The following is a 25,243-nucleotide window of genomic DNA, read 5'->3' on the forward strand; positions in this document are numbered from 1 at the left end:
TTACAGTTTCCTTACGTACGTATTACATTGTGTGTTATACTCTTAGTATTACTAATAATTATTTCAACAGATATTAGAAAGCTAGTTTTCACATATACGAACAAAACTTGTGTGTTTGCAAAACTCAGAATATCCTTAATCATGGTGCACATTTTTCAGTAATATGTGGCTATTGGTCCTTGTTTGGGTCACATATTTGTTTATGGTTCATTACTTTTTGAGTCTTTGCTTTCTCATTGTTTCATGATATTTGGGTGATAGAAATGTACTCTGCCCAACTTGTTTTTGGGCTTCATTATATTTTCTCTGTTATCTGAGTATCACAAATGTGAGTGTGCTTTTGGATTGGTAATGCGTTACTCCCTTTTCCTGTTTGATTTTTTTCAGGCCTGTAGTAGACCTCGCAACTGAAATGTGTTGATTTAATGTGTCTTAGTAGAAAAAAAGGATATTTGTATCATAGGATGGGCATATTCAATTGTATAATAAAATCAGATGTTTTAGTCTGGATAGGCTTCAATTATTTTGTGACCTCCGAGAGCATGGAGCTTGTTCTTCAGTAGTGTATTGAAAGTGTGGGAGGTTGTATAATTTGCAGCACAACTTTGTTCATATTGTTTTGGACTGGCTTTGATTTTATAAGCTACCTACACAATTTCTGCTGAATTAGATACTTATATACTCTGCCCTCATGCTTTTTTAGATGAAAATACGTTTTGTTTAGGCGGGGATTTAAAATATTGTATCCATTAACTTTCAAATGCCATGTGAAGTCATTGAAATTAATTGTGATGTTTGTGGTCACAATGGAGCACCACAATATTTGCTTTCTGCATGATATCAACCCAGATGATGGTCATCAAGATTACTGCTTTGCTTGCAACCTATAAATGCAGCCAAGAGTTACACATCTGTGTTTATTCAAACGTGTTCCATTAAAGCAAGTATCCCAAGCTTTCAATCATGCATCGTCAGATTGCATGTGACATACTCCAAAGTGTGGGTTTTTCTCTGAATTCTGAAATAATGATTTCTGATTACAACTCAATAAATGTTAGTTCATTTGGGCAGTTTTGAACTCAACGAGCAGGGAGACACACCTTGATAACTTTGCTTCTCCAAAATTAGACATTGATAATTTCTGTGGCTATTATGTCTAGTGCCTCTCTATTGGAATCTTAGGACATATCAGAACCAGTTTGCTGCAAGTGTCTTCTACGCATTTTTTTTATAGTGCATAAGTTGTACGATGATGGTTGAATCCTCTAGACATACTTTTAGAGGAATCCTTATAGTTGGAATGCTCTAAGTGACCAATGTGTCGGGCATCTTCCTTCTTGTCTGGAGCATCCACCTTAATAATTATTGGTCCCTTATTTGCAAGAAAAGCCAAGCTTTGCATAAACATCTTTTATTGCGGGCTCTTTGGCTTTGATGTCATATCTCTCATTGACGCAGAACCTTCAGGTGCAAGTTGTTGGTGAGCCATATGGCAATAGTGAAGAATAAGAGAGCAGATGGGCTGTGAAAGCTGACAACTGACAGTCATGAAACATACTTAGAGCAGGATGAAGTAAGGAACCTAATTTACAAATAAAGTGGTCTCATCATGGAACTCCTTAGGACCAATGTTTGGACTGGTCTTGTCACATTCCGTATACTTTCTGTAAAAGTGGGAATAGTCAGTGACTCGTCTATATCTGAAAACTCTGCCTACATGTTTAGAGGCTGAGCAGCAGACATAAGTAGTGCATTCCCTGCATGTATAATTATGGTGGTGTATTTATTGTACTTGAAGCCCTTTAAAGGATGTGGTGCTTTTCATGGTTTTTCTGTTGCAGTCTCCCCGACTAGGAATGGGCTTACTATGTAGACAAAGGGATTATTTGACCGCTGTATTTTCATTCTTTCTATGGAGAAAGAATCCTGCTCACCTCTCGGCAGGTTTACTGAATGCCATTCCACCTATGAAAGCTTTCATTTCACTCACGCTGGATCTTAATTTGGCTCTCACATTTCCGACAAGTGCTACTTTCAAGACCCTCTATTTGTGCCAGCCACGTTTGATAACACTGACAATTTTTTCTCACAGCTATTATGTCATTCAAGCTGGACTGGAGAGCTCGAAAGCTTTCTTTAAAACTACTGCATATAATTTTCTACCCCATTAAGTTGTGTTGAGGGTGTACCTCTGTTTCCTGATGACAGTAGTAGCAGGATTTCATCATCTTCAGAAGATTGTGCTCTTGTTTATTTTCCCGAAGATGTATTCCTCGAAGGCAAAGCATTATCTCCATTGCTAGATCCCATAGATGACCTGACCTATTTAGGTGTTTCGTTCAAAGTAAAAAATATAGTGTCAATAACCATAGTTGTATTTCTTTTTCTGGTCTTACGTTTAGGGTGTTCTGCCTCCTGTTAAGATAATGACTAGGTTTCTGTCTGAGTGAGTAATCCCTGGGTGGATGTAGACATTGTAACATGTTACTTCTCTTCTCTGTTGATTCTTCATTCACTCTCGCACATCCTCTCCTGAGATGGAGTGTAATGTTTTATAACACTTTTTCGTGTTTACTTAAGCTTAGTGTCTTTTTGTTGTTATCTCTGGGGAGCAGGGAAATTAGGCAGAACTGATGTCAATGGCACAAAGAGCAACTTTATGGAGCTGTTGCATCGTTTTTGCAAGTGCATCTTCCGGATCTGCAGCACCGCTGTCTTCCGCCTTATGGTAATAACATTTTCCACATCCAGCGATGATGCTCGAATAGAATTCCGAGAAATCGCCAGAAAGGTAGGGTATGCATCAGAAAAAGTTGCCTCAAGTTGCCCTCGTGCAGTGAAGCCAGCGATGGATCTTGGCATCTCCTCTGCTTCATTACCTTTATTACCCTGGAACAAGCTTGAGAGCTGCTGCTAAAAGTCTGCAAATTCTCAGTTGGATAAAGTGCAAGCCCTTCACTTAGCAGGTTATATCAGAGAAATAAAACAAAAGCACAATTATTTATTGATATTTCTCAATATAAAAAAGTGTTCTCTATGCCAGTAGCTTTAACACATGACTGTAAGTGCCTTTTTTGTCACTGGTGATTTTAGGCGCTCAACATCTTATCCTACTTGCACTACATCACTCATCGTTGTACTTTCATGCATCCATTCATCCACTCTGACTCAATCTTGGATTCACACACTCACTCATCAACATCAGAACATACAACCTCAACAAGCTTTAAAAAAATGAAAGAATAAAATAGAGAAATTGGAAAAAAAATGCCATTTCACACAAATGTGGCAGGGAATTTGCTTGCAATTTAAACGAAGTTAATAATTAAACATTGCTCTGGCGGCTATCTGGAATGCTATTGTGCATAGTGTACTGTTACTGTCCTTTACCAAGATCGGTGTCATTTTGCTTATAAACATGGTTGCAATCTTGTAAAGGGAAAACAATAACATAGTGTGGGCAGTCTCATTCCGCAATGGCTTCTTGCTTTGCAATCAGTGGTTGCACAAAACGTTATGTATTGCAGATGAACTGGATAGCACGTTAGTGGTCCAGTAGCACTGTCTTGGAGAGTTTTTGCTTTCTCCCGAAATATAAATGAATATAAAAGAGAAAGAAATTAAAAAGGGGACCTGTAAAAGGAGACAATTGAAAATTAAAGGACTGGCATACTAGCCTTAACACTGAAACCCACTCAGGCAGATGTGATCTGGCAAATGCTGTCACTCATGAGGCAAAGAAACAGTGGTTGTAAAGTGGGATGTTACTTTGTCTCGTGCTATATGCTGACATATGTGGAAACAGAACATAGATTATATCCAAACAGACCACTGACTAATAAGGGCTGACCCAAAGCACCTTAATGGATGTGTATTTATATTTGCGCAAGTGTTTGGCTCCCACCTAAAGTTGTCAGGCCAGATCTAAAAAGTACTTTTACGTCAACTTTTTTTGTTGAACATTTTCAAGGGTAACAGCGCTTTGTAATACACCAATTATTTGTTGGGCCAATTGCATCACTGTGCCATAGACAGTTCCAGCTTTTAGAAAAACAGAAAAATTGGCTCAGATCTGCGTGCACATACATATCATTTAGGTATCATTACAATTAGTTAAACTTCCAAGCTTATATTGTGAGGTACCCTTCTTAAAAGGAAAAATAAAATTGTAAATAAAATATCCAATTGGATAAAAACGTTAAAACATATCTTATATGGCAGGAGTCAACAATTTCACGTCATAAGTTACCTTATTTTTGTAAGGGGGAGGGACGGGGCAGCACAAGAGTCCGCCTCCCTCAGGGAGGGGCATAACCAAGAAGCACATTGTTTATCCTCTGGGGATGGTAGTCGAGCCAGGCCCGACTACATCTGAAAAGGGCGAAGTGCCCGTAATCTGGGCTGGCAGTAGAACATGGGAAGTTCCTTACAGCAGAATCTTACTAAGGGGCCCCATATGTTGTCAAAAATCTTTCGTACATAAGGTTAGTATATCTGGCATGCGTACAAAAGCTAGTGCCTGACCCAGCTTAAAGCTCTAATGGGCAAGAGTAGGGGCCTCAGACTTCTTCCACGCTGTGGCTAGGGTCATATTGGGTGCCCTCAGACAAAGCCACAATATGGAGCGATCCCCCCATCGTTTGGTGCTTCAAGGCGTGATTATGTAGGCCCTGCATGACATATTCCAGGCTTTCAGAGATCGGTTAGCCTAGGATCTCCCTGTTCTGCGACAAAGTTTCCTTCCAGAAATGTCGGCTAGAGGGGCAGTACCACCAAATATGACCAAAATTCCCTAATAGCCCACTACCCCTCCAACATCCATCTGTGGTGTTTAGGAACCATTTGTGTAACTTCTCGGGGTAGAGGTACCAATTGTACAAAATCTTGTAGTGAGCCTCCATCAAGGCCATAGAGCGATTATACCTAGCGATATCTCTGTAAAGTGTTGCCCACTGTTTGTCCTGTATGGCAGTGCCAATGTGCGTTCCTAAAAGGATATGTACAGGGGCAGGTAGGGGCCTAGTTAAGTGTAATGGAGAGTAGAGAAATATTATGCAGCCTTTGGAGGTTCCCCACTTCATACAAAATTCTCAACAGGAAGATGGTCCCTGCTTGCCGCCAGTCTCATCTGTGGCTGCTGCACCCAGTGATTCAGTTAAATGGTAATGGAATCTCTCCATTGAAGATTTCCCAGTAGTATGTTGAGACATCAGTTTAAGAAACTTCATGGGGTGGACACAAACCCGTCCTATCACCCCGCGTATATAAGTGAGTGTACTCTGTATGCATTTAGAAAGAAGATATTCTATCGGAAGAGAGCGGGTGGAGCAGATCTCTCCTCCAAGTCCGGCGACCGCATTATCTATGAGTAATCTGTGTCAGTCAGAGAACAGAATGCTTCATTGAGCCTGGTGCGGAAACTCCATAGCAATTGTCCAGGGCCCCAACAACGTAAATCTCTTATCCCACTAGGGGGATGGTCCTCCCTCCCACTCACTCTTTGGGGTTTTACTCGCCACCTTCTGTGTAAGCCAGGTCCTCGGAGGACGCTGTTACCAGGGTTTTCCATCTCTTCCTCCATTTGTCCAGTCCTTCCTGATAAAGCCAGGTCCTCAATGCTCAGAAGAGCAGCTGCTTTAGTCAGCTCAGCGAAATGGCATTGCTTATTGTTGTATTCAAAGGCCATACCAAAGGGAAAGGTCCATCTGTGCCTAATCTGGCGAGCTTTCAAAGCTGCATTGATTGGACCGAACTGCAAACAACGGGCCAAGGTGGCCTGATCTAATTTTTGGAAGAGTGAGCAGTATCACTTGTCCGAGCTATCTGAAGAACCAGTTCCTTAACTTTGAAGGAACTGGACATTGCAAGGACATCTCTGGGGCACCTGCCTCTTTCACGAAACCAAGAAACCACTCTGGGAACTCGTTCCATTCTCACCTACTGGTGGTCATCTCCCAGCAGGTTCGAGAAAAGATCTGCACAACTACGGGGAGAAAGTCAGTCTGTTGGTATGACAAAGAAACCTCAAATGCTCCAGAGAAACTGCTCCCCAAGTTTAAATAGCTTGCCCAATACCTGGCATGAGAGAAGTCTCCATCAGCCCACCCATTTGGCAGAGCTTCGTCATCTGGAAGACTATGAGAGGAGGGTCAGATGTAGCCAATGTTGCTCCAAGGCTAACATGAATAGATACTTGACCCCATACTCCCAATGATCTCAGCCACAGTGATTGTTCAAGATATGAGACAACTGATGGAGTGCAGTGCAAGTGATAAACGTGTGCAAGATAAAAATGACTAAAAGGACAAAAAAATAAGTTTATTAGGTATTGTCCCAATGCCATAAAATTAAAACCGCCTGATAGTATGGAACGAATTTACTATCTCCTGGCAAAGAGTGAGGTCAACATGTTTCAGCCGTATGGCTAACTAGCCCGGCTTTCTTCAGGACCTAGTAGATGTTGAAATGCTACTGCAGGAAAAATCAATTAGTAAAATGTGTTGTACATGTAGATTTTCATGTAAGAAAATGAATAGATCAGTGGTATATTACCACCCTACCAGACATGAATCCCATGTGTATGTAGGTAAGAGCTATCTCTTCATTCCTAAAACAAAAAGAGTTTGTCACAAGAGGGTCAAACTTACAGTGGTAAACAAAGGTACTCGGAGCATAGAGATTAAAATGTCAATCAATCGATTATGTATTGTAATCGACTTTGCCAATTCATTACGTAACTTTAATTAGGCAATTATTTTTTCAGAACCAGTAAGTACTCACCCAACTTGCTGTGGGAGTAGGCCTCACCTCACCCGGCAACTGCTCGGTGGTTGAGGCCCCGCTCTATTTGTAGGTAAAGCAAGGGAACAAGAGGTAATTACATCATCTATCTCGTGTCCCTTTGTTATACTCTAGAATCAAATTTATAAAACCTAAATCAAAAAATATAAAACCATAACATTCAACACCATGAAAGGAAGCAGGCTGGCATCTGACGTATAAAGTTCATTTTGGAGTGGTTCAATTTCTTGATGTAGTGTTTTGAACCAGTTTTCTAGATTTAAATCAAGGATTATGTATTAAGTATCAGGATAGACTCCCTCAATAATGTGCCCCTTGTCCCTATTGGCATAGCATAATAGGAGCAAATGGACCCAGTGAAGAGGTGTCCTGTCACAGGTGTTATAAAAACAAGAGCCTGTCATGTTGCAGGAGTATAATTCAACACATAGCTAGTGCTCCTGTAATTACCCATGTTCCTAACTAGGTATAAATCCTACAAGAATAAGGCAGGCACAACAACAGGCAAAAAACAAGCAAAACAAACCAAGATCCTCTTACCTGTCCGTCAGTACCTCCTTGCGATCTGCAAGCAGTGTGGGAGGTACCGAGGACAGTTTGGTGTCTTTTCTTATAGCGGAGCTAATTGGCCTGATGAGTCTCAATTAATTCTTTAGCCAATAGATGCCCGCGTTGTTATGCTGTGCTTTCAGCATTCACATATTGTGCATTATTAGTGGGTCGATATATTAGACTCGCGTCATGCTCAGACGCTTTCTCTGCCTCTTTCACTCACTCTTTCTCTCAGGCGCGCATGCGCCTCAATAACATGTTGCTCTCTCGGCATGCTCAATCACTCGAGTAGCAGCGTGCAGCAAAAATGCTGTTCACGCGCTCATGCACGTTATTGCATATTGCCGACTTGTGCGCATGCGCGCCCGGCTCCAAGTTCGGTGTGGCAGCGTCAGTACAAGTCGCGGTACTAGATGCAATATAGCGGAGGTTTTTCTTAAAAGATTCCAACTGATTAAGTCTGCCCACATGCCCGTCCCTTGGAAATGGTGGTAAATTCATCTATTAATAACCCAATATCTGTCATGAAGCATAATTTCATTAAATAATTGTAATAACAATAATGCTATGCACTTTTCACGAGTACTCATTTTTTGAGGCAAGAGGACAAGGTTCAATTATACTCAACCATTAGATGTTCTTGTGATTTTACACAATTGGTGATCACTAGGTTAAAACTAAAGCGCTATCATTGACCCCATATCCAGCCTTATATCAAGGGAATATTAGTGTCAGCACAAGTGGACATCGTCGTGACTGCAGCATTATATCAAGTGTCCACAATCTGAGGAAATAAGTGCTTAGCACACAATGGTATACGACCCTTAACTGATGGTGCCATGTGTAAAGTCCAGTAGATCGCTGTCTGCTACTGCTTATGCCATAAGTCTGACAACTAAGTTCGTATAGTTAGATTTACCCCTGTATCAATCTTTACTAGGTACAGGTATTTGGTCACCTGTTGTGGCATGATAATAGTCGTGTTTATGACAGAATGCCAGTAGAACAGGCAATACTTGGAGGCATTCTTATTAGTATACCAATGATGATTCGAAGTTGCCATCAATTAACGTGGCAACTATTTGATGTACTACAGGCAAATCGAAAAAAGATCTACCATGAAGGCCTTCACTTCTGGTCCCTCACTGCCTTCCTCCAGGCCTGCACCCTGAGGTTGTCACAGCGGGAGCGGTTCTCCAAATCTTTGCATCTAAGGAGGGTGGATTGTAATTGACCCGTTAAAACGATTGTCCCTTCCTCCACCGGAGCAAGCCGCTGTTCAAATTCTAGAGATTTAATTCCTAAATCCAGGGTACGGGTACCGACAGAGCGCACATCAGACTGGAGGGAGACCAGGCAGGAATTTGATCTCTGTCTTAAAAGTTTCAAATGAGGCATTGGTGGCTGTTTTGATTTCTCCTCTTAACTTCTTTCTTAAAGTCACGTAGTAAAGCTAGGAGATAGGCTCTAGTCAGCGCCATGTTATCTTTCAAAGGTAGCGTAGCACCCACTGCTTTGGATTCTGTCTGGGTGATGTAGCCAACTCTGTTTGCCTGTACTTTATTGAGTGGCATAGAAGGTTGGGAGTAGGGCAGTGTCACTGCTGGGTACATATTGTGGGTGCTAGGGCACAGAAATCTCACTACAGGTTCTTAGAAGATAAATGACTCGGGGCCAAAAAACCGGGTCCAATCATAGACTGTGAAGTGGTCCACCGTGGGCTGCCTGCCCCTTATCTCAGCTCTATGGCCACAGTCTACTTCCAACAAGCTCAGGGCCTCCACCTCTCGTATTTGCGGGGTTCCCCTCCGCCTAATTCTCTAATCAAAGGCAGAGATATTGCGCAGGCAATGTGGAGGCCCGTCACATTGAGGGGACAGGAGCAGTTGCCTGACTACCACCGTCTTCCAGGTACAATGTGAGAGCCCCAGAGGTAGCATATGAGAGCGAGAGAGACACATGTAGCACTCAGTTCCAAGGCATTCCAGGGAGCCTCTCAACAAATTGGGCGATCCACACATCCTAGTTCCCGTATACCCATCTGCCATATTAGGGTCTGGCATTCAACCTTGGGTCGCTGAAGAGGCCAAATATCTGTTTTAAGTGGATGGGGACAAACTTAGCTCTTATTCATGGCCGTCTCTCCGCTCTCCCCGGTGATCGAAGAGCAGCAGAAGGGTTACTATTGCAGTCCGTTCGTAGTCCTCTCTACATCTCACTTCATTTGAATGTTAGGAGTGTGCCAACAGTAACTATTTTGCAGGGTTCGGCACTGAGCCTATGTGAAACACATCCACACGGCGATGATGGTTGGCAACGCCCCCTCTAAAAAATGCTTTTGTACACAAATAGCTATATAATATTCATAAACTTAGCAGGCACATAACCTTTATCATTGGCTTGTAACCAACTCAGGCCTAATGTATTGAGGAAAGCATTCCTTTGAAGACTACTATCAGACGTAGAGGCCTAAAATAACAAATATGTACAAAGTAACTGGTGTAAAAAAAAGATATATATATATATATATGGGACTCAGTGTGTCTAATAAGGATTCCCACATTGCGAATTTTTTATGCCGAGGATTAGGCTTAAGAACTAACCAACATCAAAACACTTGTCTACTTGGGTAATCTGTGAGATTACATGTACCTTGAAACCTTTCCTCAGACTTTGACATATTGTAATAACAAACAACCCTTAAAAGATGTTTGACATTAACATATATTTTCTCTCTGAAATGACAAGTATGTACATAATTACAGTTCCAAAAATATATCACCTTTCTCACGAAGGCCTAACAAAGATTCTCACATTGAAAATATTTTATCTTCTAGGTTTGCTTGAGGAGGCAGTAAACCACAAACCTTTGCTTACTGTGAAATCTGTAAGATTCCATGTAACAAATTACATGTCTCTAGATTTTACCAGAGTGTAATAACAATCCACCCTTACAGGCCAGTTGGCTTTAACCGCATGCGTGCGTGCGGAATTCCGCCCGTACGCTGAGATTTATACTTTTTCCCATGTTTCATGACGAGCTGGGCTCGTCATGAGCGTGCGAGGAGGCTACCTCATGACGAGCCCAGCTCGTCATCAGCATCGAAGGGGTTAACATATACTTTCTCAGTAAATGTTAGGCTTTTAATGCCTTTGTTGGACATTTTCATAATAAACAAATCACTTACAGCATCTGACGTGACATCATTGGGCTCGTCACCAAAATCATTTCAATCCCGCTATAATGAACAGAAACATTCCAGCAGGGCATAATTTGCAATGCAAGCAATCTTTTCATCGTAAGTACTTTTGCCTCCTCAAATAATATTTTTAAGAAAATGAGCCTGTAGGCTGGACAACGACCATTTTTCCATAGTGCTTTATAGAGGTGTTTTTCACTTTTGGTGCTGCCAAGCCATACTTAATGACCATGGCCACCTACATGTGGGCCATTGAAGCTGTAGCTCAAGTTATCCTGATTCAGCCATTCACGATTTTCGTACTAATACAATTAGTGAATGTTACAGCCCAATCGAAGTCTTTTAAAATATTTTGTGAGGTCGTTCTGTATAATGGATCCTGCCCTAATTCAGCGTTTTGAAGCGATGCATAAACTGGTTGCTGAGGTTCTAGTGAAGAGAAGGCAGCTTATGTTCGCAAACAAAACACTTTTATGTTAAATATGCTCACCTTTTCATCAGTATTTTCTATATTTAATTTTAATCAACATGGATTACAGAGTTAGTGTTTTCCTGTGTATAATATGGTACATTTCATTTCTCCTCTTCTTGGGCCAGGAGCATAAACAGTACGAGAAGCAGTACATTATATTTTTTTTAAATAATGTATCCTACATCTTACTTCAGCTCGTAAAAGGAAGTGTTTTCTGATTGGCAAATGAACAGACAGAAGCATCATTCTAATTGAACTCTGCTTCTTGACTGTTTCACAGAGCACAGATGCTTTTTTGGTAGCTGCAGCTGATCAGGAATCCAGCATAATTAGAGCTGCAGTTTTGTTTTTGTGCCTACATTTGCACATCCACACCCGATAACATATGATGTATTAATTACCAATTCTCCTCACAGCTGTTCTGTATCTCTTGAATGATCTTGATGAGTATCAAGCTTGTGGGTCTTTGAGTATGTAATTTCCCTTTAGTTTCTAACATATTTTTATTAAGAGTCAGTGATAGCAGAATAGAATTACAGGCAAGACAGAATATGCTAAAAAAATAATTAAGGAGTTCAAGGCAATAACATATGACAAGTGATAAACATAAAAAGTGCTCAGAAGACAACATAATTTTGTTTTTGCGACCATTAGAGGAATCACAATGTTATAATAGTTAAACAAACAGTTCTAAGTCTAAGCGAAAATGTAAGTAGCGTTTAGCAGCAGTAATAACAGCTCAAATGGGTGCTAATACATATATGCGAGAGCATGATCGTATAAAATCCCCAACTAAAATACAAATCAAATTGAGTTTCAGAACACAGCGGGCAGAATCTCATAACTCTTGAAAATTTTGGAATCTCATCGGTTTTCTTCAGAGGAACTAGTCCGTGTAAACGTGGCACCTGAAAATGTTTAGAACCATGGTCTTTTCCATAGCCAGAATTTTTCACTTCTTTGACAACCATTGGCCTAAAGATGGCTTATCTAGGGAACGTTGATTTATGGTCTAGAGATAGCCTGGCTTCCAAGAGGAAGTGTTTGACAACACAGCGCAATACATGGCGCAATCTCTACTATGGCTCTTTAAAATCACCAACTATCTGAATCAGTCACTAATTTAACTGAAATTACCCTCGAGCCTCTTGTTCCTATTCACTGTATATATCTTACACCACTACTCACCTTGCGCCGTCCACGCTGTTCTTTATTGTCACTTGCGTCGCCACTTATGTCACTTTCACATACATGAGCACCAAGTACAATCGGGTTGTTATTGATTTTTTCTTACAGTGCTGCCATAACTGAAATTATTTTTCCCCCTTTCCTTTCTGTAAAAAGTATATGATGAATAACAACCGCAAACCTAATTTGATTCAAGTCTCCTTATTTCTGTATTAGTAATGTTTTCCGCATACCTGCCTAATTGCCTCCAAAATATTACCTGTTGGGATATTGTTTGTTTTCTCTACTCTTCTACCCTGATCCCGACGTGGTTTACAGGTTATACTCCTGTAGTATTTCACCTGGTTATATGCTAACACATATATATTCAATGGGCGTCTCATCGTACTTCTTCGGCACTGCAACGCTGACTATCTAGTCATGCCCACCCATATGCATTATTCAAATTTATAAAATCAGCGTACCCACACCAAGTCGGATGTCCACCAGTTTTTAATCTCAGGACAGGCTAACAAAATATAAAAAAATGTGAGGTGAGTAAGAAAGTGCCTCACGTAAACAACACCCAAGGAGCTACTGGTAGGTACTCGCCAGTTGGCTCCCTCTGTCACCATCGGCACTTTCCTGACAGAAAAGAATGTGACCTAACTCTAATTAATGTGAAAAATGAAAGAAAAAGGTGTATCAATGAAAGTGATATCTATCAAGCATCTAAAAGCCCTTTACTGTAAGGGTGGTGAGCTATTCTCTCCCCCAGTTAAAATTGAGTTGCGGACAACTGTCACACATATTCTTTCATTTTAGATGGTGTTAGCACTTAGTTAAAAAATAATAAATACATATTTCTCTTTTATTTTTCACATTAATTAGAGTTTGGGCACAATTATAGACTGGTAAACTTCCGACTTGGTGTGGGTGGATTGATATTATAAGTTTAAATAACACCTATGTATGGGCATGACTAGATAGCCAGCGTTGCCCTGCCAAAGAAATACGATGTGACGCTCATTGAATATATATGTGTTAGCATATAACCAGGACTTTGTTTTTTAAATGCAAAATAACTTGTCACGTAAAAAAAAGTTGATAGTATTTAGAAATGCCTATAAGGATCTGGTTCTGTCGAGGATGGAATTGCCTACATCTGACCTTGCAGGCAAGTAAGAGGACTGCTTCAGGAATTGTCATTTGTGTATGGCAGAATAGTGGACATGTGTTTGTTCATTTTATGCAGTTGTCAGTACAGATCAGATGTGACATTTGCTTGTGGCAGGAGATGTTATAATTCTGTTCACCTACTCCTCCTTTGGAAGAGCTTTCACTGAGCAACAAAAAAAATCAGCAACTTTGGAACAAGCAGCAGTTTTGTTGTGACCTTGTAGACAAGGGAGACAGAAACATGTTTACAGGGGTCATGATGAAGATGTAGCTGATGCCAACTTTGTTCAAATATTCTATTGCAAATGCTTAGATCAAAGTTCTTCTCTGTGTCTTCCCTTCTATCCTCATAATTCTGTAGGATGACTCTTTTGACAATCAGAAGATGCACCATAAATACCTCAGTGTAATGATAGGTGACCAGAGTAAAAAGTACGCCACCTCTGCTCCTATCAGTATGATTGCCTGATTGAGGCAAATACACTGTTTTGCCTTTCTACTATTTCTGTTTTGTTCTCTCTCCGTGAACTGAAGCAATCTGTGTATTACCTGGGTATCCTCTACAGCAGGCTTCTCTAACAAGTAGCTGGAGAGCTACTGCTAGCTCTCCAGCTACCTTTGAGTAACTCTCCGGCACACAGCCTTGCCTCCTAAATTAGAAGCCTTTCTTTGGCTGATTTAATATATTTGTACCGAAATTGAAAAGTGTTTCTTTGAGACTAAAATATGTGATTTTTCCGAATTTATGAGATGATGTTTGGAGAAAAATGGTTGGATTTTTAAAATACATTAAAAGCCGAGTGATTTATCATGTGGCGTTGGGGAGACATATCACAAATATTTTGTACGTGTTGCTATGAGCATTTCAGCTACGGTTGTTATGCAATAACTATGTAAAATAATTTAAAATGGACAAACTTTTTTAAGTTACTGCTAGCAACCCTGCCTGATGCACTGAGGTGATCACTGCCAGTAGTCTTGCATAGTGAGACCATTAATATAATCTTGTCTGATGCGGTTGCTCTTACATGGCCAATTATATTAGTAACTTGTATTAATATTCATTGAACATACATAACTCTAGTTACAGAAAAGGTTGGAGACTCCTGCCCTATATATAGCCTCTTAGACATTACAGTACTAGGGTTTTTCTGAACACTAACCAGAGCTTTGATTTTCTCACCTCCACAGAGAGAGATATCAGTCTAATCAAATAAACTGGTTTAACTCCAGGCCTGCAATTCCAGTGCATGCTACTAGCTTCAGTGGACCCTCTGCCTCATACACTTTCTTAGCCACATAATTCACTCTGCGGAATTTCGTACGTCAAAATGCAAATACAAATTTCCAATTAACAGTAAAAGAAAAGTAATCTGTAAATATCCAAAGCCACATTTACAAGTTCTGTGTTATGATACTATAGGAAGAACTTGCTCTAGTCTAGACTTACACCCCTCAGTTGATCTTTTTCAGATTCCATATCATTCGATCCAACATACACTACTGGGTTGCAAGTCAAACCGTCTTCGTGCAGTCTGCAAAGAAGGCCTGAATTACCAAAGCTTAGGTGTAAACCAACCTGTGCTTGTATATTTTTTCTTTTGAGAGGAAAGAAGCAACAATAGAGACAGTGTCTAACATCAATGCCTTGATAACAGCAGGTGCTTAGTGCTTACTCTTTATATGATCAATGCAAGTTTGTACTATTTAGTACTCCTGCTTTCAAGGCTTCCCGTCTCCAGACAAGGGATGTCACCACTGGCTGCACCCAGTAAATCTATCACATAAAGAAACATTCGAAAGTTTAGGCATATGTGTGGCCCACCTGTGTTCTTCCCCTCATGGGCCCACCTGTGTTCTACCCCTCATGTGACTAGCCTTTTCCCCAAGTCATGTCCATTTTCTCAACTTGAAGAGATGGCACACATTTCTCTGTGCACTGTGCATGTGTAAGAGGATTATATTGCTAATTCGTAGAACTTTGCTGTATTTTGCAAATATGGGGATTTAAGGACTCGGTTGTAAAGGTGGGGTGCATTTGCAGCACACTATCCTTAGATCTTTGTGAGATGGAAACAGATGGGGATTAGAGGATCCTGTACTGCAATCTTGTCCCAGTGATGTACTGTCTGAAAGACTTCTTCCTCTCTAGGAGAGTATTCTTATATTCATAGGCATCTTTCCTTTGTGTTTGATTTTAATAATACAGATTTGTTGAGCTACATATCCTGAGCAGAATAGAATGTCCATTTATCAAAGGGTAATACTGCTGGATGGTGGTCCTGAACAATTCATTTGGTCCTATGAGTGCATCTAACCAAATCTTTTTGTTTTTTCTAACATCCGCTTTGGCATCATTTATAGTAATTTTTTCAAGTTTGTGTTTTTAATTTTATTGATTGATATGTTGATATTTCTTGCACGAAAGGCATTTTTTTCCCTTTGCCGAAAGCAGTTATATATAAACTTAATACTCCTACTCTCATCCATCTCAGTGGCACACATGTGTTGTTTAATTATGATTCCCTGTACAATGGTTATACAACACCCACATTTCCCAAATTTACCAACAACTTAGGAACTTGCTGCTATCATTACATAGAGTTTCAGACATTATTTAACAGTATCAACTCATTCACTAAAACCATTGTGTACAGGAGAAAGAAAACTATTGTTCTCCGATCATTGTTGAAACCGAGATCATAAGAGTTTTCCAAGCAATTTGCCCTGTGTCTGCATGCAAATGCAGTTTTATGTTACTTACATAGGACTATTGCCATTTCAGTTATTTATGGCCCAGTTTCAAAGACCGGTTTTAATTTGATTTTTTAACTTTTGGTGATTTCTACAAACAAGAAAGAGCAGTGGTGCATTCAACACTGTTTGGTGTGGCAAATGTAGAAATAAAAAATGTTAATTTACAGATCAACCTTTGAGTGATCATAGTGCGATGTCAATCAGCGAATGCATTGATAGAGCTGTCAACCACATCATCGGTGTGTAGGTTTTTGGCTTGAAAACAGAACTCCCACACATCCTCAGGCTTATGTCATGTCTCAAACAGTCTGCATTAGGTATCTTTTGAATGGTTGTGATAAACCCTATCAGGCACACTGTTGCTTATTTTTAGGACTGTAGTTATCATGAAAAAACTTAAATTCTGTGGCAGCCTCAGTGGCAATTATCAGGGATCGATAATTTGTACATTACATTAGCCAATACAGTAATTGCCAGGCTTTAACTTGGACCAATAGTTTCTCAGTAGTATCTCGTACAAGGTTCTTACTACAGTCCTCCCAAAAAGAATGGATAGGTAGACAGAGCCACGCTGACTAGATTGATGAAGTTATACTGAAGCAAGTCCGCATTTGTAGAATTTCTTCAGATTGAATGGCTTTTTTTATGCCATCTAACTGGTTTGAAGCATGCTTAAATGACTAATAATGTGGCATCTGGAACCAAGTGAAACATGTTTCTGGGGATCTATCACTATCTACATCCTCTGCTCAAACAAATAAACCTGTATCTCCTCATCTTTTACTATGGATTGAATAATTTGTCAGTTTCATAGCTGTTTAATATAATGTGAGTTGTTGCGCCAACCGTTTCATTGAATTTAGCCTTGTTCAGGAATTCTTAATGTACTAGGATGTCTTGTCATCAGTGGACCACAAAGTGCCTCCAACTACGTTGTTTTTGCTTATTAAAGGTAATTCTAGTGTCGGGCAACTGGCAGAGCCACAGTTCGAGAGTAAAAAGTTTAATGGTTTTCATTCAGGAGACACTTTTCAGTCAGGTAAGCTATGTAGCTACATAACTGTGGCTTCTCCTGTGCAGGGATGCTTAGAAGATCATGCCAGGTATGTGTTCAATCCTGTTAATTATGTTGTCAGTAAAGATTACTACCATAAAGTGATTGACTCAAAGAAAATCTTTTCAGTCCAACTTTTCTGTTTTACTGAAATATATTTCTTCTGCTAAGGTTAGGGATGCAATATATGCACTGAACAAAGTGTATATGACCCAGTGCTCTGGAACATGAATTGAAATGTGTAAAAACACTGAAGAAACCCCAAGTTTCATGTTATTTCTTTAAGCAGTATGAATCCTGTCGGTGATTGCACATGTTGTTCCAGTGACCAAATCACTATTCAATGAAGCAAGGGTTGTCTATGTTTCAACCCTGTATTATTCCTGGCAGGCCTTGTCAGGACAATATCATCTGTCTAGTACATCTAAAAATAAAGTTAGACAAGGGCCCTTAGTTTATCACAAAGGTGTCTAAACCAATTTGACTGCTAGATAGAGTTAACATTTCACTCCAAAAACGAATCAAAATGTACCTCTTCTCCCTCCTGTTGCAATACATAATTCAATAGAAGATTATCTACAGTGTCAAATGTATCTATAGATATCCATTTAACATCCCTTAATGCACTGAATCATGGGAAAACAATCCTGGTAGAAGAACCTGGAATCAACCAGCCTCCTATTAGTGTTGCCCAAAAAAACCCTGAAACCGACATCATTGTACGAGTTGATTAACAGTACGAAAACACTTCTATTGTTTCCATACTGCACTCTATGTAAACAACTAAACTATTCTCTGGAATTCTGGAACCGTGATAGCCAATATTAGTGCATTTAGAGCCCACAACATGTGAGCTGTTGTGATCAAAGTACAGACCTTAACTAAATAATTAGTGTCCAGTCTCTTGTACAATACCCATGGCAATGGAGCACAGTTACTGAATAAATGGTGCACACTTTGTCTCAGACTCAATTTGCTAAAATACGCCTCAGACACATTTATGTGACTCCCAGTCACCAACATTTGTCAGATAACCAATGTACCTTACAGTGAGAGCTCCAATACTGCTACCCACATGTGCACCACTATAGATTGCAGTTTTTACTCTGTAACAAACACAAACAGCAGGTTAATTGCGATTCCCATATTAACATGACTAGAGAATCTGGATTTCATTAAAGACACGGAGGCTGACTTTATGCATTATTCCTTAGAGCAGTCCAAGCAGCCGCTTACATCACATTATTAAAAAGTTCCAGAATAGAACAATAGCAACACATGAAAGGCATGAGCCATCAACAATCTGCCTCTTTTAAATGTGGAGGAAAATAAGTTCATGAAACTTGAAACATCAAAACGATCTGACGAGCAGGATGAAGGATAAGGAAGAACGAAGGTAAAAGCAAAGGCCAGACGACACACAGTTAAGGAGCGTTACCTAAAAAGAGAAAGAAGTAAATATCTCTTAAATGTAAAAAATAGTGTCAAGCTTATCAAGCTAAAAGGACCAAGAGATGAAACAAGTACTGTTAAAAAAAGTACAGTAATAAACTGTAACAAAAACAGGATTAAATCATTGTAAGACCACCACGGGGTGGGATGGGAGGGATAATGTCAGCCTCCGTGTCTTTAATGAAATCCAGATTCTCTAGTCATGTTAATAGGAGAATCGCAATTTCATTACAAGAACGGAGGCTACATTATGCATGTTGGTAGCTTTGTAAAACAACATCAGACATATGTTCAATAGGCTTGCAATTATGACGTGCAAAGGTGCTAGCATTTGACCAGACAGCAGCTTTGAGAATGTCGTCCAACTTGCCTCCAGACCAGAGAGATTTACTGGCCATAGCACCCCTCTAAGGGAGTGAGCTTGAAATTTCTTTGTCAATACCTGCTAAACTCATAACAGTCTTAACCCATCTAGCAATAGAGGTTGAGGTTATGCCTTTGTGGGGTTTAGCAAAGGATGTAAGTAATTGGTTAATATCCTGAGGGCGAAGAGCAAATATTTTGCAATCATACTCTCTCATGCAGTCTACATTTCAGAGTTTTGGACATAAATCAAAACGTGGGTAAAATATTGAATCAGACATAGTCTTTGTTCTTCTGTAAATCTCAAATTTGACTCCGAACATGTTAAATGATCTATTTGTAATATCCATGGCTTTGACATCAGAGACCCTTCTGCACGAGATTAGGCATAGTAGAGTAGCCAGCTTATTGGAAAGGTTTTTAAAAAAAATTATTTATTGAGGAGAGTACAGGCCAGTGATTGAAAAGATCAAGGATGTTTGACATCCCAAAGACTTTCATATTTATGTTTAGGAGGTCTTCTTAAATGAATGCTTTTCATCACTCTACAAACAGTGACATTTTTACCTACTGTTTTACCATTGGCAAGGACATGACCAGCAGAAATAGCCTATCTATAGCAATTGATAGTTCTATAGCTGAGGCCTTTATCAAATTGTTTAACAAGGAAGCTAACTATGTCAACAATAGGTGCTTCCAAGGAATCCAGGTTCCTTTCCAGGCACCAACGTACCCAGATTATCCATAAGAGTTATATCTGTAGTGAGTGCCTGGGGCCCAAGACTCTCTGAGGAGAGTTGCAGCCATCGCCGAAAGTCCTGAGATTTAATTGGATCTCCTGACACTCTCCAGACGAGACGGGTTAAACTCCTGTTCTGAATTAGGGGGTGAACTCCGTCTCCAAGACGATTCTCTAGTGTAGGAATTAAGAAGGGGGGGTTGCAAGCTAGTTTTAGAGTAGTGGGGAACCAGGCTTGGGATGGCCAAAAGGGAGTTATTAGGACAAGGAAGCACTGATCCTGTCTCACCATCTCGGGTCCGGCATCCAGCTGAAGTTGTTCCCCAGATGAAAGGTTAGTCTGCTCGCAAATAAGTCTATCTCTAGAGGGCCCCAGATCTTGTTTAGGGTACTGAACACGGAAACATTATGTTTCCAATTGCTGCGATCTAACAGGAATCTTGAGTTCCAGTCTGCAGAGATGTTCAATTTCCCCGGAAGGTATTCCGCTTTGAGAGCGATCCTATGTTCCAGACAGAACATCCAAAGTTTCTATGCAAGATTTGAGAGGTCTGCAGATTTGGTGCGCTCATGAGGCCGTAAAGCCCAGCTGTTAGTTCTAAATAATTTAAGTGGTGAGATGATTCCTCTTGTGACCAGATACCACCAGTGTTCTGATTGAGAAGGCAAGCTCCCCAGCCATGAAGGCTCGCATCTGATTCTAAAACAAACTCTGGTTTTGAACCAAAGATTGCTTTACCGTTCCAAGCGTCTAGGTTCTCGAGCCACCAGGCTAGTTCAGATTTGGCTTCTTGATCCAGACAGATCCGATATCCGTACCAGAGGCCAGTTCTTAGGGCTCTCGCCTTTACCCTTTGGAGGGCCCGATAGTTGAGAGGACCGGGAAAGATGGCTTGGATGGAGGAGGAGAGGAGACCCAGAAGCCTGGCTAGCTCTCTCAGAGATAAGTCTTGCTGTTTCAGGACATGTCTTATTTCCTTCCTGATTTTGGTAATCTTTTTTGAAGGTAGTGTAGAAAAAGGAGACATTTCAAGGTTTCTACTGTGAAACCTAGGAACTCCAGAGATCTGGAAGGGGACAGAATTGATTTATCTTTGTTTATGATGAATCCTAAACGTTCTAGGAGATCCATCACAGTCTTCAGGTCTTTGGCTAGTTGTGAAGGATCTTGAGACATTATAAGAATGTCTAAGTAAATGATTAAATGAATGCCCCTTATTCTTAGAGATGAGGCAACAGCTCCCATGACCTTGGTGAAGCACCAAGGGGCAAAGGAGAGTCCGAATGGGAGAGCCTGAAATTGGTAAAGGTGATTTTTCAGACAAATTGAAGAAAGGGTTGGTGGGATTCGGCCATAGGAATGGTGAAGTAAGCATCCTTTAGGTCAAGTTTGACTAGCCAGTCTCCCTCAAGGGGTAAATCCCTAAAGAGATGGATGCCCTCCATCTTGAAGTGTCTGTAAACCAAATATTTGTTTAGTTATCTTAAGTTTATGACAGATCTTTCTAATGGGACCTCTATTTTGTCTCCTTTCTGAAGCATAGAGGAGATCTCCTCCTCTATTATGTTTTGTTGCTCTGGAGAGAGAGGCATGTCTCTTGGGATAGAGGTTTGTAAAGGTATGTGAGTCAAATCTATCATAAACCCATTGACAGTGTTTAAGAACCAAGGATTTTGAGTGATCAATCTCCAATTGTGAAGGAAGTATTTAAGTCTGCCACCCACTTTTTGGGAGAAGGGAGAGGGGAGAGAGTTCTCACTTGCAGGGTTGTTTGAGATGAAGGTTCCACAGGATCTAAATCCTCTGATGCGTTGGCCTCTAATTCTCTGGGGTTAGAATTGAGGCACTTTGTACTGCTGATACCCTCTTCCGAAACCACAGGATCTTGGAAATGGCCTTTGATTGAAGCGGCCGGAAGAGAGGACCAGTCTTCTGGCCCGCCATAAAAGGTTAGGATTGAAAACTCTGCGCATATTTTGCTGTGCCTGGTCCAGGGCGGTGAAAGTGAAGACGTATTTCCCCAAGGATTTAATGTGAGGTCTTAGGTTTTGTGAGGGTTCTTTATCTACCATGTCAGTTAGTTTGGATTTATTTTAGTTTTAGAATTAATGCTCTCTTGCTCCATCCCCTGATAAGATTAGCGTTGAGAGGGGTGGCTGTCGTCTACGGAATCTAGGATTCTAACTAATGGTCCTAGTACGTCGAGAAGATGGCACCCTTTCAGGGATTTTTTTCATCCCTTTTCTTGGGTCACATCCAAGTTTGAATAGGAATGTAATGAGTTCAGGGCCAAATTGGGGGTATAGCAGCTTTTATCCTCAGTAGAAGGTCTAGAACTTTCAGCTCGAAGGATGTTACGAGTGCCCCTTTCTAAGAAGTTTCTTATCCATTTTTTAATTAATTTTGCGACGTGGTCCTGAGGGAACCACTCAGAACATCTTGGGTGTTTCAGATTTAATGGGGAAAGCATTTCTTCCCCTAAGGGGTCAAGGATATTGTCCTTAGAGGATGATGAGAGTTCCTCTTGTGGATTGTAAAATTCTTGATCATCTTCATCAAGATCAAGGGCATACTCATCAGGTGTTTCTGAGGATTCTTTAGCATTAGATTCGTTATCTCCCATATTGTAAAGAGCATTATGATATTTTGTGTCGCTAGGGACACCCAGATGTTTTGTGCTGCTGAGGACACCCAGATAAGTTGTGCCGCTAAGGACACCCAGATAAGTTGTGCCGCTAAGGACACCCAGATAAGTTGTGCCGCTAAGGACACCCAGATAAGTTGTGCCGCTAAGGACACCCAGATAAGTTGTGCCGCTAAGGACACCCAGATAAGTTGTGCCGCTAAGGACACCCAGATAAGTTGTGCCGCTAAGGACACCCAGATAAGTTGTGCCGCTAGGGACACCTTGGGAGTTTGAGGTGCGAGGACCTCCATTAGAAGTTAAGGTGCTAGGACCTCCCTGAATTGATGAGGTGCTTGGACCGCCTATATTGCTCTTATCAATGTTTTTACTTTTCTTAAGTCTTTTACCCCTTAATTCTGTGATCTTGTCAGAGTAGAGGTTTGGAATTTCTGAGATTTTGTCCTCATCAGGGAGTGACCTTTTAGAGGACATGATCTGACTTAAGGTCTCAAACATGCAGGACCTCAATTCCTTATGAAGGATTTTTTTGTAGGGCTTCGTTGTCTGTTAGGAGTAGGGGCAGAAACCTTGTCTTAGTCAGAGTCAGACATGGTATATAGGAAACGTTAACTTGTAAATAGTGGCAAAGCACTTTAATGAAAGATAATCAGCGAGGATTTCCCTTAATAATAGTGACAAGGTTTATAGATGAAGGAATGTCAAGAGAATAATTCCTCTCTTATTATAATTCATTTTGTTATAGAATGTTGAAAAGCCAAGTAAAATGAGGATTTCCTGCTAAAAGTCCTTTTTTTTTTTTTTTTTTTTAAAGTTTTATTTTGCAGTATACCAGTTGAAAATAGAAAAGGGGTGGGAAACAGCAAGAGGGGAATCAGAAAGGGGAAAAAAAAAACAGGCGACATACCGCCACAAAACCCCACACAGGGGGCGCAAAACATAGGTAGGGGCTCATCCACAGAAGAAGGGCGATAGTGCTCCATAGTCCACAGGCAGTCGACAATAGTTCGACAGGCAACGGGGGAACTTCCACCCACTGCAGATTCTAGTCCAGAACAGGCACCTTTAGTTCGAAAGAACCGCCCAAACTCCGCTCATAGCCCAGTAGCCCTCCCTAGGCATAGCTAGTCGCAACGAGAGAGAGAAAAGGAAGAAGAACACAAGACAATTACCCCAACTATCCCCCACCCTCGTCCCTCCCCAACACCACCCTCCCCCCAGTGGCGGCGACCAGCAAGCACACAAAGCAGTACAGACAGTCTCGAGATCAAATTTGGAAGAGATGGAGAGATCGCAGCATTGAGGGGCATACAGCCGAAGGTAAACCTCGGGACAGAAACCTCACAAGCGAACCCCAATGGTACATAAAGTTCTTAAAATTCCCCAGGAAGATGTCAGAGAGGCGTTCCATGCTCAACAGACGCCACAGTCGGGCATGCCACAAGGAAATAGCCGGGGTAGATGGGGACTTCCATGCTGCCGCTAGAGTCATCTTGGCCGCACCCAAACACAACCACATTACACGCTTATCCGCCCTAGTCTGGTGTTCAAGCAGCGAGTCCCTAAGCCCTAATAGTACAAAGGCCATGGAGTTTGGAATCGGGTAACCCAAAATGTCCTTTATGTGAGATAGAATCTCAGCCCAGAACAGCTTGATGGTGGGGCAGTCCCACCATATATGAGTAAAGTCTCCCAACATCCCACAGCCCCGCCAACACCTGTCAGAAGTAGCTGGAAATATGCGGTGTAATTTGGAGGGATATAGGTACCAATCAAAGATGAGTTTCATATGCGCCTCTCTGAGGTCAGTAGAGTGATTGTGCGCAGTCACATCTCTCCACAAGGCCTGCCATTCGGTAGCAGAAATATCCCTCCCCAGTGTGGATTCCCAATGGTCCTGGTATCGCGGTGAAACGGCAGAGTCTAATAACAGTTTGTACAGGAAAGAGATCGTACCCCTCATGGTAGAAGTGTGAAGAAGGAAGGATTCAAATTTCGACAAGGGTCTGGTAGCCACGTCCACCACGGTAGGCGACGTCGCCCAATGCAGGAGCTGGAGAGGTCTAAAGCGTTCCGTTGGGAGGACACCATAGTCCCTCATACAGTTGTGGAAAGTGAGGGGTTCGACGCCATGGAACAAGTGGGTGAGGGCCCTACAGCCACCCTCCCTCCAAGCGTCAAAGGGACCTTCCGTCAGGGCCGGGAGAAAGGCCGGGTTGAAGTGAATCGGGGTGAATGGGGACGGGAATGTGGTCCAACGGTCATCACCGCTTACCGTGTCCCATACCTTCAGCACCGTGCTCGTGGGGGTGCTAACGTAAGCATTCTTGGGACGATCCGCCTTAGGCTTCCAGGCCAGATCCCAGATGGAGCGGCCCGCAATGCTCCGATCCATGTGGAGCCAGTGCTTTTCCGACTTCTGTTGGGACCACTCCACAATGACCCTCAGTTGGGCGGCTTTGTAGTACAAATGCATGTCCGGAAAGCCAACCCCCCCCCTCCAAGCGTGGGCGCCGCAGAACTGAAAATGGAAGCCGTGCCCGGCCACCCTGCCAGACATATCTCAGCATCACGGTCTTCAATCGGCGGAAGTAGTCTAGCCCTATCGGAATAGGCAAAGCCTGAAATAAATACAGCAGTTTGGGAAGGAGCACCATTTTAAGGGCGTGTATCCTGCCCAACCACGAGATGAATTTAGGCTTCCATCGTTCCAGCTCAATTTGAACGGAAGATAACATCGGAGGGAAGTTAGCGTGGAACAGGGCGTTCACGGTGGAAGTCAACCGCACGCCCAGGTAGAGCAAGGACTCCGACGCCCAAGCGAGCGGGGTGAGCAGCCTGGTCAGTTGCACCTCCCCCGCC

At 41.5% G+C, this 25,243-nt stretch overlaps 1 protein-coding gene across 17 annotated transcripts in view; it reads left to right on the forward strand.

The window, feature by feature from the left end:
• STXBP5 (syntaxin binding protein 5) overlaps window positions 1-25,243 on the forward strand; it is a 1,512,194-nt gene that overhangs the window by 362,722 nt on the left and 1,124,229 nt on the right. For 2 of the 17 annotated variants that reach the window (XM_078649263.1, XM_078649264.1), the window contains exon 1: window positions 17,086-17,167. The exons of the other annotated variants lie outside the window; for them this stretch is intronic. The gene's annotated coding sequence lies outside the window, so the exon portion shown is untranslated. Of the gene's footprint in view, window positions 1-17,085; window positions 17,168-25,243 lie in introns of those variants that run through there. 17 annotated transcript variants of the gene reach the window in all.

The sequence above is a fragment of the Lissotriton helveticus genome, chromosome 6 (genome assembly GCF_964261635.1).
Source record: "Lissotriton helveticus chromosome 6, aLisHel1.1, whole genome shotgun sequence".
Lineage (NCBI taxonomy): Eukaryota > Metazoa > Chordata > Amphibia > Caudata > Salamandridae > Lissotriton > Lissotriton helveticus.